The sequence below is a fragment of the Geotrypetes seraphini genome, chromosome 2 (genome assembly GCF_902459505.1).
Source record: "Geotrypetes seraphini chromosome 2, aGeoSer1.1, whole genome shotgun sequence".
Classification (NCBI taxonomy): Eukaryota; Metazoa; Chordata; class Amphibia; order Gymnophiona; family Dermophiidae; genus Geotrypetes; species Geotrypetes seraphini.
Genome location: NC_047085.1, coordinates 49629434 through 49643177, shown reverse-complemented (window position 1 = coordinate 49643177; position 13744 = coordinate 49629434). Strand labels below are relative to the sequence as shown.

The 13744-nt window shown below is 41.6% G+C and overlaps 1 protein-coding gene across 1 annotated transcript in view; it reads right to left on the bottom strand.

Annotated features, from left to right (window-relative positions):
• RAD21 (RAD21 cohesin complex component) overlaps positions 1-13744 on the bottom strand; it is a 241038-nt gene that overhangs the window by 17963 nt on the left and 209331 nt on the right. The window lies entirely within an intron of this gene.

The following is a 13744-nucleotide window of genomic DNA, read 5'->3' as shown; positions in this document are numbered from 1 at the left end:
GCAAAGTGAAGGAACCGCTGATAGGAAGATCAAATCTGAACATGCAAATAAGCCTCCATCAGATCGAGAGAAGTCAGAAATTCCTAAGGCTGAACCGCCAAAATGACAAATTTCAGGGTCTCCATGCGAAAAGACGGAACTCGGAGAGCCCTGTTGACCCCCCTTCAGATCCAAGATGGGCCGAAAAGTCCCCTCTTTCTAGGACACCATGAAATAAACAGAGTACCAGCCGGTGCAACACTCCTGAGGAGTTAATGGAACTACCGCTTTGAGGTCTAGCAACCTTTGAAGCATCTGGCGAAAAGCCCGCTTCTTCCATGCTGCCTGACAAGAAGAAAGAAAGTGATCTGGCAAAGAGTAGGAAAACTCCAGAGCATAACATCCCGAATCACCTCCAGGACCCAATGATTTGTCATGATCTCGGCCCACCCCTGGTAAAAATCCTGTAACCGGGAGCCCACCGGCTCCAGGGGAGGCATCAGCAAGGAGTCATTGGATGGGGCAGGCGGCAGGGGAAACACCCCCCCCCCTCCCGACAGGCCCCCTAAATAGACTACATGCGCTGAAAGAAAGCCCTGTGGAGATCTGGCAGCAGGACCGTTGGTGGCTGGGGGAATCCCTATGTGGGCAGCGAGGGAAGCCTGGACTTCCCTGCTGTCAGCTGCCGGCATATGGCGTAGAAAGCCAGTAGAGTCTGTTCTGAGAGGAAAAAAAAAAATCCTGAGGCAGTGCCAGTCTGAAGGGAGCCTTCAATTGACTGTAATTGATTTTTTGTTGTTAACCAGCACTTTTCTTTCAGCTAGGTCGCATATTTGCGCAATGAGCATTTTTAAGGGTAAAAGTGCTCATTGTGCTCCAGACAAGAGGTCGATGCTGCCAGCCTGTGTTCGTGGTGTGCCAGCTACTACGAAGGGGAATCCTCATCTACTTCGGGTGGTGGCATCCATGGATCCCATTCATGAGTGCCTTGCATGCCGGCAGCTGACAGCGGGGAAGTCCGGGCTTCCCTTGCCGCCCACATAGGGATTCCTCCAGCCACCAACAGTAGCAAGGCTTACAGCTGAGGCACCTCTATAAAAATTTTGGGTTTCCCGTTGCGTCAGAGACCTTTCCGGCAGCCACACGCAACTTTAAGGCTCCAGCTGCTCCTAGAAAGAAAATTTAGAAATCGCCCACCACGAAGGTAAGGGAAAGGGAGAGAGAGAGAGGAAGGAAAGGTGGGGTCCGTCCGATCAGTCACCATATGTCCGGGCATTGCCCTCTCTCCCTACCTTCCCCTTACTTTCGTGGTGGGCAATTTCTTAAATTTTCTTTCTAGGAGCAGCCAGAGCCTTGAAGTTGAATGGGAGCACCTCGTCAAGCCCTAGAGCAGTGTTTTGAAAGCACCCTGGAGTGGGTTTCTCAGCAGAAGCAGCAGCCTAAGAACAAATAGAGCTCTTTTTGTGCTTCCCAAAATAAGTGACTTTATATCAGCACTTATTATGTGTTAATGCCAGTTTTTTCACTCTTTCACAACAAATAAGGGTCACCCAGGGATGTTATTAGGCGGAAGTTTTAAAGTTCCATACAAACGATGGACATAGTAATACTTATACTGCTGAATGCTAATAACTGAGGGTTCCCTTTATTAATTCATTGTGAGTTATTTTGGCAGTGTTAAGTTCTGTGTTTGGATATAGAGTGTTTGTATTTTTATAGCACTTAAAGTTATCCAGTGGGCAGCTCTATGTTGCCACTTGTCAGCTATCTTTTAGCACTGTTCTGGGACTGCCCAAATCAAATCAATAATTTTGGCCTATCACAACTTAAACAGCCAATATTGTGTAAGTGACTGAAATGAATAAAAGAAAAAGTGCTGTTCAGCAGGCACAGCCACTTGCTACACCACAGGTGTCAAAGTCGGTCCTCGAGGGCCAGAATCCAGTCGGGTTTTCAGGATTTCCCCAATGAATCTGCATGAGATCTATTTGCATGCACTGCTTTCAATGCATATTCATTGGGGAAATCCAGAAAACCCGACTGGATTCCGGCCCTCGAGGAGGGACTTTGACACCCCTGGGCTACACAAAGCTTTTGAATATTGACCCCTCCCCCCCCCAATTCAAAGGGTTCTGGCCTTGATCCCTCTTCTCTGTTTCATGGTGTTCACACCGATGTACTGCTCAGGAAGCAACTCTGTAGCAGGGCTCATAGAATCTCTGGGAGGGAACAAGTGATCTGGCATGCACTACTTATGACCATTGCTCTCACTTCATGGACTGGCAAGATCTGGGCAGCCTCTATGCGAGCTCAGATGGATGAGGGCAGTTAGTGTGCAGATCAGTGATTTGGACATTGCAGGTGGACAGAAGTGTCCATCATTTCACATCTGAGCCGGAGCCTTGATGTCACTTGTGGCTGCCAGAAAGGTCTCCTCTGGTTTCCGGTTGTGTCACAGGAGACCTTTCCGGCAGCCACACACGACGTCAAGGCTCTGGCTGCTCCTAAAAAAAGAGAGTGGGGAGAAGACACTGAAGGGAAATGGGGAAGAGAGAGATGCCAGACTATGGGGGGAGCAGAAGGAAGAAGATAGGTGCCAGACCAATGGGGGAAGGGTGGAGGAAAAGATGGAAGGGAGAGAAAGCAGACAGTGGATGGAAGCAATTGAATGAGGAGAAGATGAGGAAAGCAGAAACCAGACAACAAAGGTAGAAAAAAAAATTCTATTTCTTTGCTTTAAGATAAAGTAGTATATTAGTTGTGTTGATCTCGTACTCTGAGATCTACTAATCAAAATCTCCTTTTGATCCCCTCTATTAAACATTTTTACTACACACGGAAAATAAATTTCTCTGTCACTGCTCCAATGCTATGGAACTCGTTACCACAACCTCTTCGCGACGAGCAACAACTAGATAAATTTAAGATAGGCCTAAAGACTTTTCTATTCCGCGATGCATTCATTTCAGTTTAGTATCTACTTTTTCTGTTATTTTCAATCATTTAACCTTCAAAAATTATTTCTAAAAGACTTTTTCCCCACCCAAATGTTTTTTTTTCCCATTCCCTCTTTCTCCCTTTTCTCTTAACAATGTAACTTTACCCTCCCATAAACCTCTTCCCTCACAATCAAGTTTGTCTTGTTTATGTTTTAATATACACTATATGTACCTCTAAATATTGATTAAATTAACTCCTCTTTCTTATCTATATTTTTATTGTAATGTAAACCGGCCAGATATTTATTTGATGATCGGTATATTAAAACCTAATAAACTTGAAACTTGATAAACATTTATAAACAAAACCCTGCCAGCTGAACATCTCTTTCTCTAGTTCAGCAGCCAGAACTTTGATTTATAAAATGATAATTGTATACAATATTGTTTCTTTTTATACTTTAATAAAATAAGTTCAGTATAAAACTATTTCAGGCTTATGTGGATGGGATCAGATGATTTGCGGGGACGGGGCGGTGATGGGGACTGAGCTTGTGGGGACGGGATGGTGACAAGAACTGAGCTCATGGGGACGGGATGGTGACTGGGACTAAACTCGCGGGGACAGGACGGTGACAAGCTTGTGGGGACAGGGCAGAGACAAAGTTTTTCCCCGTATCATGCTATAGTACCTACAAAATTCACTCAAATGTCCCCAGGCAGAACCATCTCGCAAAGCTTGGTGAGGTCAGTCCTCCAGGAACCGAGGTACCCATAGTCACTCAAGACCTGAACCAGCTTATTCAACTCCTCCCCAAAGAGAAAGGAACACCGAAAGGGAAACTTACTGAGCTTAGCCTTAGATGCCACATCCACCGACCAACCCCGAAGCAACAGGGTACGGAGGGTCGCTATACCAAGAGCCATAGATTGGCCAAGGCAAGCAACAGATCATACATGGCATCAGAGAGATAAAAAGCTCCCAGCTCAATCTTAGCTGGGAGCCAGATCCATAAGGACCAGTCAGCCATCTCACGATCAAGTACACTCTCAGGCCACTGGAAACAAGCCCAGGGACCAGATTGCCACAAATCACTGCCTGGACAGCCAGGGCAGCCACATCATAACTTCATTTATGTACAGCCTCCATTTTACAGTCCTGAAGGTCTCTTCCACCGGCGCAGTATGTTTGTGCGCAATAGCCGAGACCACCGCACTGACCATGGGAGACAAAGATTTCTCTATCCCCATCAGGAATAGGGTAGATTCTGGCCATGGACCCTGTCAAATGAAAAGGCGCATCCGGAACTTTTCACTGAGCGTGCACTACATCCCGAATATTCTGATACATAGGAAAAGAGCGGGATGCTGACCGGTGTCAGCATAGGGGACCTGACTATCAAACCTTACAACCGGATCCCTCTATAAGAAGAGGGTCCTCTTCAAAGTATAATACTGAAGACACCTGAAGAATGAGCTCCTGTAATTTTTCCCGATGAAATATGTATACAACTGACGTATCCTTGCAAACCGGCACCTCTGAAAAATCTCCATACAAAACATCAGGCCTCCTTAAAAGATCTGGAAGGTCCTCCCCAAGATCGAAGTCCTCATCCAGAGAAAACAGATCAGTCAGAAAAGAATCCTCGTCCCAAGACACCCATGGCCGCTTGGAAGATGGCTGAAGGGGCTGGATAGATGCAGCCGTAGCAGGAGACTGATTGGGGCGGCCATTGAAGGGGAAAAAACCCCCAGACGACCTAGAGACCCCAGGAACCAAAGCAGGACCCCCAGCCGCCTGTAATTAAGCCTTGCATATGGCTAACAAACTCAGGGCTAAACAACCCTGAAGGCAATCCAGAAGTCATAGCAAGAGCATAAGACACATTTAAGACCTGTTCATGTCTATCTAGGACAGGAGGAAGGTCGCCCGAGGCTGTGGGCAAAATTGACACACTTCCCATCAAAATGGAGGAAAGGGCCGTCGCTAAACCTTCACCTGAAATAATATGCAGCACTGAAGCCAAACTCGACCTCGCCGCTACAGAAACACCAACAGCCCCAGCTGCTGCAATAAGGGAATTTCCAGCCTCTCCAGTGGTCCGCAACACCAAATCTGCCAGACCACCAGCAGATGAAGAAACCCAGATATGGGCGGCAGATGAAGCCCAGGCATCACCATTGCCTCCCACCAATGAGCAGTGCATGCACAAAGGGGAGCCTGACACCCAAAGCCTGGTTCCCCTTGAGTTGGCTGGAACATTTTGTGCACCCGCCAGCCACATCCACCGCTTGACGCTCACATAAAACACACTTGTGCTGCTTTTTTGAAGCGCTCATACTGAATGCAAAACAAACCCATGCACAACAACACTGTACAAAAACAGCGGCCTCAGGACCACTTTATGTTCCTTTTATTTTGTGTCTTTTTTAAAAAATATATAAATCTTCTCACAGCTCACTAGCTATCTAAAGAGAACAGATGTCACAGGCACTCTAAACTGTATTCTGTGCCGAACTAGTAGCCAGGCATATAGATGAGGCTTCTCTAAATTCAGAAAACCTGGGAGGTGGGGGAAATGGGGGAAGAGACATAAGAATATAAGAATTGCCGTTGCTGGGTCAGACCAGTGGTCCATCCTGCCCAGCAGTCCACTCACGCGGCGGCCCTCTGGTTAAAGACCAGTGCCCTGAGACTAGCCCTACCTGCATAGTTTCCGGTTTAGCAGGAACTTGTCTAACTTTGTCTTGAATTCCTGGAGGGTGTTTTCCCCTATGACTGTCTCCAAAAGAGCATTCCAGTTTTCTACCACTCTCTGGGTGAAGAAGAACTTCTTTACGTTTGTACGGAATCTGTCCCCTTTCAATTTTAGAGAATGCCCTCTCGTTCTCCCTATCTTGGAGAGGGTGAACAACCTGTCCTTATCTACTAAGTCTATTCTCTTCAGTACTTTGAATTTTTCGATCATGTCCCCTCTCATCTCCTCTGCTCAAGGGAGAAGAGGCCCAGTTTCTCTAATCTTTCGCTATACAGCAACTCCTCCAGCCCCTTAACCATCTTAGTCGCTCTTCTCTGGACCCTCTCGAGTAGTACCGTGTCCTTCTTCATGTACAGCAACCAGTGCTGGACGCAGTACTCCAGGTGGGGGCGCACCATGGCCCGATACAGCGGCATGATAACCTTCTCTGATCTGTTCGTGATCCCTTTCTTTATTCCTAGCATTCTATTCGCCCTTTTCACCGCCGGCGCACATTGCGTGGACGGCTTCAACAACTTATCAATCAAAACTCCCAAGTCTCTTTCCTGGGAGGTCTCTCCAAGTACCGCCCCAGACATCTTGTATTAGTGCATGAGATTTTTGTTACCGACATGCATCACCTTACACTTATCCACGTTGAACCCTTATCCAAGTTGAACCCTTTTGAGTGTGGCACCTCCGAGATTGGATGGCACCCTTTTGAGTGTGGCACCCAAGAGGATCCCCCAAGCTCTGTCCAGACAGCAAAAGGGACAAGAAAGATCCACTAAATCAGATTCAATAGGCCCAAACAAACCACAGATCATGAATCTTTGCACCAACTCCTTTTTCCACCGACATTAAACCATGAAAAGGATGACTCTACATCATCCCGCCTCACATTATTTGTTTGAGAGCACTCTTCTGCTATGAATGTTGTATTGCTTGTTATTACTCTTCTTTCCCCCCCTAACATAACTATATGAGGTTATAGCAGCCATCCTGAGTGGGCCACAGCCAACTGATTTCAAGTCCCCGAGGATTAGGGAGAGAGGGAAAGCTGAATAATATCACGCCGGCAAAGGAGCAACCCTAAGTGAAATTAGGCAGAAATCCTGCTACCACCAGTCCAAAGCATGAAGAAGATGCTGTATTTGTATTTCTTTATTTATACTCCGCCTTTCCTAAGGCGGATCATAGTAAAGTACATACACAAACAGAATCTAATATAATAAAATGGTAAGCCACGCATGCATACTTCCTATGCGTGCGTCCGTTTTCCGTGAGCTGCAGCTAGGAAGTGCGCATGCGCGGCTTACGGTCTGAAGCCGGGACCGCAGCCAGCCGCCGATCTATGTTCCTCCGGCGGGCGGGCGGGCGAGCAGGGGGGGAGGTGTCTCGGAGGAGAGGGATCGCCGCCGCCGCCGCTCAGCGCCCCCACCGAGGAGCCCAGCAACTTTACGCACCGGCTCTTAAAATGAACTGAGTCCTTTGCCGCCCCCCCTTCCCGCGGGCCCGACTACCTACCCGGCGATTCAAGCAGCGTGTGCAGCAGTCTTCATACGCTGCTTCGGGGACTTCTACTGCCCTGATTTGCTCTACCGCGTCTCTGATGATGGCATCAGGGACGTGCCAGACTAAATCAGGCCAATAGAAGGACCCGAAGCAGCATGTGCAGATTGCTGCACACGCTGCTTGAATCGCTAGGTAGGTAGTCGGGCCCGCGGGAAGGGAAGGGGGGTTAGAGGAAACGCTAATGCTGCTGTACAGGAACTGCTGTGGGGGGTGGGAAATGGAGGGGGAGGGAATGCTGCTTTGGACAGACAGACAGAGGGAGGAAGGGAGACAGAAAGAAAAGAAGAAAGACACAGGGGCAGGTGCACAGGGAACTGGTGTGGGGGGAGGGAATGCTGCTTCGGACAGACAGAGGGAGGAAGGGAGATAGAAAGAAAAGAAGAAAGACACAGAGGCAGGGAGATACACAGAAAGACAAAGGGGACCAGGGACAGAGACAGACAGAAAGAAAGACAGCGGGAGCCGTGTCAGGAGGGGTGCAGGATGCGGCAGAGGGAACTTTTCCAATGGGTGCAACTGGGCAGCTGTCGGGAACCTCTGATCAGGGGAAGAGCAAGGTAAGTGTATCATAGGGATAAGAAGGAGGGGGGAGAAAAAAGAAGGGTCGCCTACTGCTGCACAGGGGGAGAAGGAAAGAGGTGCTGATGGACAAGGGGGGCTGAAGAAAAAGGAAAGGAGGCCTAATGTTGGACAGGTGGAGAAGGAAAGAGGTGCTGCTGGACTGGGGGAGGTAAAACAAAGGGAGAAGGGCTGCTGCAGCATAAGGAGAGCAGTGAAGGGGTGGTGGTGGACACAGGGGAGGTAAAAGGAAGGGAGAATGGACGGGGGAGCAGGCAAGGGGTGGTGATGGACAGCCAAGGAAAAAGAAAGACAGAAAGAAAGAAAGCGGCTAAGGAGAGAGAGAGAAAGAAATAGACAGACACACACACATATTCTAGCACCCGTTAATGTACTGCTGGACAGGGGTAGGTAAACGGAAGAGAAAAGGGCTACTGCTGGATAGGGGGAGCAGGAAAGGTGTGCTGCTGGACAGAGGAAAGGAAGGGTAAAAGGAAAAAGGAAGGGAGAAGGGAGAAGGGCTACTGCTGGACAGGGGGGAGAGACAGAAAGAAAAGACAGAAAGAAAGGGGGCAGGGAGAAATAAAGAAAGACACATACAGAAAGAGAGAAAGAAATGCCTAAGTCTACACATCTATTCTAGCACCCGTTAATGTAACGGGCTAAAAAACTAGTCACATATAATACAAGAAATCAAACATTAATATAACATAATAATAATGTAAAGCCTTCTAAAATTACAAAGAGGCTACCTGCACCTCGCATCAAAAAACTATAAATTAAGTCCCATATTTCATCTTACAGAAGAGATGGACCCAAGGGCCCCTCTTTTTAATCAGGAAGCCCTAGGAATTAATTAGCTGTCAAGTTCTGATTCACCTAGATTGCTGATGGCTATATGGGCACCTTATAAGAATATCATCAGCAATCTTTTTGTCCTCTGCCACCATCTTCTAGAAGGGGGCATAAATCAGGATTGGTCTGACTAGGAAACAAGATAATGGCCACCTATAAAAGTAATGCAATCAAATGGCTTGCTTAATGCCAATGTCTTCTTAACATTGCAACTGTTATTCATGTGTGACAGGTTTGCATGTTACTGTTAAATATGCATTTTTTATAAACCTCACTAATTTGTTTTAATTCATCAACAGTCATGTTCCAGTGAACTGTTTTCCATCAGTTTTTTCTTAGCTAGCAACAGAGAAAAGAGATACTAAGTCAACAATGCAGAATTAGAAAAGCTCTTAGCATAAAGACTACCAACAAAACCAGATATTAAGTCTAATCGTGTTTTTTTTTTTTTTTTAATTTCTTTATTCATTTTTTCATATTACAAGTGTATCAGAAAAATACATATAATCTTATAAACACACACTTGATTTTTTTTCATGAATACTTTAAGTACAATATATCATATTTATATTCATATTTTTATAATGTTTTAGATATTATATAAATCATTTAATATGTATGACAAATATAAATAAAATAACCCCCCCCAAGCCCTCCCTTCGTATTTCAGAAACTCTAACCTAATACTTTAAAATACATTAATTAATTCATACATATTGTAAGGTAAATGAAATAATACCCACCCACATCCTCACTTACCAAATCTCTTATTATGGGAAAATGTTATTAATCATTACAAAAATCTGCTAATGGTCTCCAAATCTTCAAAAATTTACCAAAATAACCTTTCTGTGTTGCTATTGTGCATTCCATTTTATATATATGGCATACCGAATTCCACCAGAAGTTATAACTTAGTCTGTCATAATTTTTCCAGTTACATGTTATTTGTTGAATTGCTACTCCAGTTAATATGAATAAAAGTTTATTATTATGTGACAAAATTTGACTTTTTGCTCTCATTGTTGTACCAAATAGAATAGTATCATAAGTCAAGGCTACTGGATTGTCCATCATCCTATTTATTTGAGGCCAAATTGATTTCCAAAATAATAATATGTATGGACAATAGAATAAAAGATGGTCTAATGTCCCTGTCTCAAGATGACAGTGCCAACATTTATTAGACTTAGAGCTATCTAATTTTTGTAAACGAACAGGGGTCCAAAAAGCTCTATGCAAAAGAAAAAACCATGTTTGTCTCATAGATGCTGAAACTGTACATCTTATCCTCCAAGATCAAAGTCGTGGCCATTGAGATGCATTAATTTGATGCTTAATCTCAATGCTCCAAATGTCTCTAAGACCATGTTTTGGTTTTTTATTTACAAATCCAGATATTAATTTATACCACATTGCGGCCTGGTGACCAGTAGAAGCCACTTGAAAGCATAAGGATTCTAGGCTATGATAATTGTTAAGATTTTTCCATTCAGGGAACCCCGCCTGAATGGCCTGCTTCAATTGCAACCATCTAAAATATTGTGATTTATTTAAACCAAATTTATGCTGCAATTGTGAAAAGTTAAGCAGTTTACCATTAGTTATTACATCCTCTAAAGTACGTATCCCTGCCAACATCCAATGCTTCCAAATGATTTTAAAACCGCCTATTTTGATCTTGGGGTTTAACCAAATTGTTTGAATTGTTGATTTATTTATCGGAATAGGAGTCAGACTACTTATATACCTTAAAGTTTTCCAGGTATCCACAAATATTTTATGATCTTTATATAACCTTGGCATTTTGATACTAACAACGTGACCAAGACGCAATGGCAACATAAGTCTCCACTCTAACCAGAACCAATCTGGAATATCGTCAATGGGCTCTGGGAGGATCCAATACATACCTTGTCGCAGAATATAGGCCTGATGGTACCTATAAAAATTTGGAAAATTTACCCCACCCTCCACAATAGGCCTTTGCAAAGACACTAAAGCAATTCTAGGAATTTTTCCCAGCCAAATAAAATTGGTTAGGATCCTATTTATTTTTTTATAAAAAGATCCCTGAAAAAAAATAGGTATCATACCCATTTGATAACAAACTACAGGTAAAATCATCATTTTAACAGTTTGTACTCTCCCCCACCAAGATAAGTGTAAAGGATTCCATTGCTCACACATTTCTGTTACTTTTTGTAATACATTTTTTTCATTAATTTTCATTGTATCATCCACTGTTTTTGCAATCCAAATTGCAAAGTATTTAATACCATTTTCCTTCCAAATTAAAGAAAATGGATCAAATAAACCTTTTGTACAATGTACATTTAGTGGAAGAACTTCTGATTTATTCCAATTTATCTTGTATCCGGAAAATTTTCCAAATTTTTCAATTAACTCAAGCAAACATGGAATGGTACTTTCTGGATTTCTCAAATAAAGCAAGATGTCATCCACATATGCTGATATTTTATATTCCCTATCTGAACGGGAAATACCTTGTGTATCTCCTTCACCTGCCGAATAGCTAACAGCAAGGGTTCCAAAACAATATCAAAAAGTAAAGGAGATAGTGGACAACCTTGTCTAACTCCTCTCTGTAAATTAAAACGTTCTGAAAATGTATTATTAATATATAATCTAGCAGCAGGGGAGCTATACAACGTTTTAATTATTTGTATAAATCCTGAACCTATACCAAACCAGTCCATTGCCTGATACATGAATGTCCATTCCACTCGATCAAAGGCCTTCTCTGCATCCAAAGAAACAGAAAAAGCCGGATCTTTCATGGCTTTTGTCAAATATAACATATGAAAAGCCAGTCTAGTATTATGAGAAGAAAGTCTTTGAGCAACGAATCCTGTTTGATGCATACCTATAATGAAAGGGAGAGCTTTAGCCAATCTTAAAGCTAATGTCTTAGCTAAAAGTTTTCCATCTACATTAATTAAGGAAATAGGCCTATAATTTGAAACCAAAGTGGGATCTTTATTTGGCTTGGGCAAAACTATGGTTAAAGATTCTGCCATAGTGCCTGTAATACAACCCTTAGTTAGTTGAGTCTGGTACAAATTTAATAAATAAGGTAATAGGGTATTTTGAAAAGATAAAAGTTCATTATAGGTTAAGCAACTACTTTCTTCAATGGTTTCCTAATAGTAAAACAGAAGACTAAAATCTTTTATGTAATAAACTGAAGAAGTTTGATATTTCATTAATACTATATGGTCATCAGGTAAATCTTTAATGGTTTAAAATGAGAAAGGGGATGAGAAAAGGAAAGGGAAAGAAAGGAAAAGAGGAAGAAAAAGGGAAAAGAAGGAGGAAGGAAGGAAAGGGAAAGAGAAAAGAAAAAGGAGGCAGGAGGAAGGAGTAAAGAAAAAGAGGGAAGGGAAGGGAAAGGAAAGGAAAAAGGGGAAGGAGAAAAGAAAGAAGAAGGGAGGAGAGAAAAAGAAAAGAAAAAAAAAAAAAAGGAAATAAAAGATTGCTGATAAGAAAATAATATTTATTAAATATAGGATATATGGCCACTGGAAAGTTTTTACAACATAGTAATAGATCCAGTAATGAAAATTAAATTTATACTCATTTATATTTAATTATATGCTATTATAGATGAAGAACTGCTTTGAACTTTGGATTTGATTAAGATATCTGGTTTAACACAATATAAATTTTAGGAAAGTTTATAAAGATATAGGTACAATATGGATATCTTAATCCTTGTTTTTTTTTTTTTTCATTTGTTATATATTTCTAAGATTAGAGATAACACACGAGGAAAATGATATTACTATGATATTATAATTCTCATTATATATAACTCTGCAGCACAATAATATTACAGAGTAAACAAGATTACATACAAATTGTCTTTATATTTATTTATTATTATTAGAATATTTAAAATTTTAAGGATTCTATTTTTAGGATTATACGATATATAATCATTCAATAAAAGTATATATTTGGATGTCATTTATTATATTTAATTGATAATTTATATGAAATATTAATTGTTTCTGATTTTATAAAAGTCTGCTTTAATGTAAAACGGGAGTAGATCTTTGGGTTTTTTGTAATCAAACTATAAATTGATTAAATTGGGTTTAGATATTTTTATAATTTGATGAATTCAGATAAAATCTTTCCACAACTTATGAGCAATTATATGAATTGGGATTTAGTATATTAAATTAATTGAACTGGTCAATTTAGGATCTATCCTTTTATTTATTATATACATTTTTTCCCTTAATCTATATTATAACAAAGAAATAGGGGTGGATATTTAATTTCTTGATAGACTATATATATAATTTTATTTACATCATATATAAATTTAAAGATAGCTGTTTAAATTTGAGATATTAGCTTGTGAGGAGTTATTTATACCTGATCTTACTTGCGTTTCCAAGTTTTCATATTTAATTGGGGATGGAGGGGAGGGAAAGGGAGGGGGATGGGTAATGAAGGATGGGACATTAAAAGGGGGGTTCATGTAAGTCTTGTTAATTGGGAAATTGACTTATTATTCAATATTCACAGTTTAATTTTTGATAGAACAAGTGATGAGATTATCTAATGGATATTAAGATACTGTCTTTGAATGTTAATGGTCTTAATCATCCGATAAAAAGGAAAAAAAGCTTTGTTATTTTTAAAACAGCAGAATGCGGATATTTGCTGCATACAAGAGACTCACCTGTCCAATATAGAATCTCAAAAGCTGGAGGGAGGGTGGATTAAACATTGTTTTTTCTCATCGGCTGTTGGGAAAAAGGCTGGTGTTGCTATATTGGTGAATAAGAAATGTTCTGCCTCCTTTAAATTTAAGGCATCGGATTCTCATGGAAGATGGATACATCTTGAAATGAGCATGGGAGATACTACCTTGTCGCTTTTTAATATATATGCCCCTAATTCGAATCAGCTAGAATATTTTAAAACTCTACAACAACTGATTCTTCCACTGGCTACATCTAATTTGATAGTAGCTGGGGATTTCAATGCTGTCATGGATCCTCTTTTGGATAAAAATCCTAAAAGATTTATAAAATCTTTAGGATTAGATAATTTTGTACAATC